This window comes from Sapajus apella, unplaced genomic scaffold (assembly GCF_009761245.1).
Source record: "Sapajus apella isolate SASKATOON/1434 unplaced genomic scaffold, GSC_monkey_1.0 scaffold249, whole genome shotgun sequence".
NCBI classification, from domain to species: Eukaryota; Metazoa; Chordata; class Mammalia; order Primates; family Cebidae; genus Sapajus; species Sapajus apella.
In genome coordinates this window covers 243,154-247,585 of record NW_022437189.1, presented here as the reverse complement: position 1 = coordinate 247,585, position 4,432 = coordinate 243,154, and the positions used below count along the sequence as shown (strand labels likewise).

General features: G+C 42.3%; 1 protein-coding gene across 5 annotated transcripts in view; it reads right to left on the bottom strand.

Moving 5' to 3' along the window:
* The window catches only part of FAF2 (Fas associated factor family member 2), a 64,341-nt gene that overhangs the window by 53,923 nt on the left and 5,986 nt on the right, over positions 1–4,432 (bottom strand). The window lies entirely within an intron of this gene.

The following is a 4,432-nucleotide window of genomic DNA, read 5'->3' as shown; positions in this document are numbered from 1 at the left end:
GGGGTGAAGAGAGGAAGAGAGAGAGAGAGAGAGAGAAAGAGAGAGAGAGAGAGACGAGCACCCGCGCTGTGGCTCACAGCTCTAATTCCAGCACTTTGGGAGGCCAAGGTGGTCAGACTGCTTGAGCTCATGAGTTTGAGACCAGCCTGGGCAATACAACAAGACAAAAATACAAAAAAAATACCTTTACCTTGGATATAGAATCAAGGTTTGTGTTCTCAAAAAAAAAAAAAGAAAAATGGAAAAATATGTATAAAAAATACCTCTACCAAAAATACACACACACAAAAACACCCAACGTGGTAGTGTTTGCCTGTGGTCCTAGCTACTCTGGAGGCTGAGGTGAAGAATGGCTTAAGCTTGGCAGGGGCGGAGGTTGCAGTAAGCCGAGACCGCAATGAAGTGAGACCTTGTCTCAAAAAAAAAAAAAAAGAAAAAAAATTCCAGTTGGGTCTAGAAATCTATTATCAATATGGAAAGCATCTCAAAGCAAGGGGGAAAAAAATAGGCTATAGGGTTTTGTTTTGTTTTTTTAAAGTAAAGACTTTATTTCTTAGAGCAGTTTTAGATTTACAGAAAAATTCAACAGAAAGTATAGAGTTCCTGGCTGGGCATGGTGGCTCACACCTGTAATCCCAGCACTTTCAGAGGCTGAGGTGGGCCGGATCACAAGGTCAAGAGATCGAGACCATCCTGGCCAACATGGTGAAACCCCATCACTATTAAAAATACAAAAATTAGCTGGGTGTGGTAGCGCATGCCTGAACCTGGGAGGTGAAGTTTGCAATGGGGTGATCTCAGCTCACTGCAATCTCTGCCTCCTAGGTTTAAGCGATTCTCCTCCCTCAGCCTCCCAAGTAGCTGGGACTACAGGAATGCACCACCATGCCTGGCTAATTTTTTGTATTTTTAGTAGAGACAGGGTTTCTCCATGTTGGTCAGGCTGGTCTCGAACTCCCAACCTCAGGTGAATCACCTGCCTCGGCCTCCCAAAGTGCTGAGATTACAGGCGTGAGCCAATGTGCCCAGCCTTTTCCCACTGTTAATATCTTGCATTGGTGTGGTACATTTGTTGCAAGTGTACATTATTCATAACTAAACTCCATAGGTTACATTAAGATTCACTCTCTGTGTTGTAGATTCTACTTGGTTTTACCAAATGCATAACGACATTTATCTAACATTACAATTCATAAAGAGTTACCGAGCATAGTTCCACTGCCTAAAAATCCTGTGACCCATCTATTCCTCCTTTCCCCCAACCCCATCCCTGACAACCACTCATCTTTGTACTCTCTCTAGTTCTACCATTTCCAGAATGTCACATAGTTGAAATCAGCCTTTTCAGACTGGCTTCTTTCACTTGACAATATGCATTTAAGGTTCCTCCATGTCGTTTCAGGTCTTAATACTCTTTTATTTTATGCTCAATAATATTCCATTGCATGGCTGTACCACAGTTTATACACTAACCTAATGAAAGACATTTTGGTTGCTTCTAAGTTTTGCCAATTATGAATAAACCTGCTATATTTGTGTGCAGGTTTCTGTGTGATATAAATTTTCAATTCATTTAGATAAATGCCTAGGAATATAACACGCTGGATTATACATAAAACTGTCCCAAAGTAGCTGTACCATTTTGCATTCCCACCAGCAATGAGTTTCTGTTGTTCCACATCCTTGTCAGCATATGGTGCTGTATTTTGGATGTTACGCATTCTAATAGGTGTCTGTGGTGGTATTTCATTGTTGTTTTAATTTGCAATCCCTTAAGGACCTCAAATCCTTAAAGATTTGAGCATCTTTTCATATGCTTACATGCCATCTGTATATCTTCTTTGGTGAGTTGTCTGCTCTAATCTTTTGTCTACCTTTTAATTGAGCTGTTTCCTTTAAGTTTAAAAAATGTATTTTGGGCCAGGCGCAGTGGCTCATGCCTGTAATTCTAGCACTTTGGAAGGCCAAGGTGGGCAGATCACCTGAGGTCAGGAATTCAGGAAAAGCCTGGCCAACATAGTGAAACCCCATTTCTACTAAAAATACAAAAATTAGCTGAGCATGGTGGTACACACCTGTAATCCCAGCTACTTGAGAGACTGAGGCAGAAGAATTGCTTGAACCCAGGAGGAAGTGGAGGTTCCAGTAAGCCAAGATCATGCCATTGCACTTCAGCCTGAGCAACAAGAGTGAAACTCTGTCTTAAAAAAAAAAAAAAAAAAAAAAATCCAGTTGGTCTTCATTACTACTTACTATGCTATGCAGAGTCTATAAGACAAAGACAGAAGTTCTCTTACCCAATGAGAATGAACCATAACTGATCAATTAACTGAAGTGAAAGTGAGTTATAAAAATATTCTATATAGGCCAGATGCAGTGGCTCACACCTAGAACTCTACCACTTTGGAAGGCCGAGGCAGGTGGATCACGAGCTCAGGAGATCGAGACCATCCTGGCTAACACGGTGAAACACTATCTCTACTAAAAACACAAAAATTAGCTGGGCGTGGTGGCACATGCCTGCAGTTCCAGCTACTCAGGAGGCTGAGGCAGGAGAATTGCTTGAACCCAGGAGGCGGAGGTTGTAGTGAGTCAAGATCATGCCACTGCACTCCAGTCTGGCAATATAGCCAGATTCCATCACATGTAAACTTCTATACCTTATGTAAACATTTCATTTTAACATCAAATATTCACATTTACACAGCAATCTTTTGATAAAAATCCTATCCTTTTCTTTAGGGAATAGATCCACTGTTACTCCTTGGATCTTTTTTATCTTTTATTTTTAGTTTTTTGAGAGGGAGTCTTGCTCTGTCACCTAGGCTGAAGTTCAGTGTGACCTCGGCTCACTGTAACCTCCGCCTTCTGGGTTCAAGCGATTCTCTTGCCTCAACCTCCTGAGTAGCTGGGATTAACCTCCTGAGTAGCTGGGATTACAGATGCACACCACCATGCCCAGCTACTTTTTGTATTTTTAGTAGAGATGAGGTTTCATCATGTTGGCCAGGCTGGTCTCAAACTCCTGGCCTCGGGTGATCCGCCCACCTCGGCCTCTCGAAGTGCTGGGATTACAGGTGTGCGTCACTGCATCAGCTATTTTTTACTTTTTTTGGCGGCAGTGTCTCACTCTGTCACCCAGGCTGGAGTGCACTGGTGCAATCACAGACCACTGCAGCCTCTACCTGCTGGGCTAAGGTAATCCTCCCACCCCAGCCTCCCAAGGAGCTGGGATCACAGGCCCACAGGCATGCGCCACCACATCCAGCTAATTTTTTTGTTGTAGCTTTAGCAGAGATGAGATTTCACCACGTTGCCCAGGCTGGGATTTTTTAGCAAAACCCACACTGATTTGATTTATTTAAGTGGAGTGCAACCTTTAACACTTGCCAAACAGTAAGTGCATAATCTTGTATCTCAATGATTTTTCCCAAACTCATTTACAGTTAACTTGCCCACACCTAAATGAACAACAATTTTTTTCAGCAATTTGCCTGGATAGAGCCCATCTAAAGCTTTTAATTTAGTTTTCACATGAATAAAAACTCTTTTTGCACTGGTATTTTATTGGTTTATGCAGTATTTAATTAAATGTACATGACAAACATAACCAGCACACACTAGTTTGGGAGCAAACATAACTACCTCTTTTCAGGAATACAACTCAACCGGTGAGAACAGAAACGCTTGAGCATATTACAGAATAGAGTTTAGGGAAAGGAGGATATCTGTTCCAATTAATCAGTTAAGTGAAGGTTAAGGTTAAGAGAGCTTCCACATTAAGCGTTTGTAGATCTATATATGCAGAAAAAGACAAAAATACACAAAGATAACAAACCTTGAATTAGAATGGGGGACTAAAGTAAGATTTCATTACTTTTAAAAATACAATTGTATGTTGCTAACTTGCCACAAGCAAGTATTATTAGATTTTTTTTTTCCCCTTTAGTTTTTTTTTTTTTTTGAGACAGTCTGGCTCTGTTGTCCAGATTAGGGCACAGTGGTGTGATCTTGGCTCACTGGAACCTCTGCCTCCTAGGTTCAAATGATTCCCGTGCCTCAGGCTCCTGAATAGATGGGATTACAGGCCTGTGCCACCAAACCTGGCTAACTTTCTTTGTATTTTATTTATTTTTGAGACAGAGTCTCACTCTGTCGCCTAGGCTGGAGTGCAGTGGCGCAATCTCGACTCACTGCAACTTCCACCTCCAGGGTTCAAGTGACTCTCCTGCCTCAGCCTCCCAAGTAGCTGGAATTACAGGTCTGTGCCACTAGGCCTGGCTAATTTTTATATTATTAGTAGAGAAGGGGATTTGCCATGTTGGTCAGGCTGGTTAGACTCCTGGCCTCAAGTGATCTGCCTGCCTTGGCCTCCCAAAGTGCTGGGATTACAGGCATGAGCCACCACACCCAGCACTTTGGGAGGCCAAGG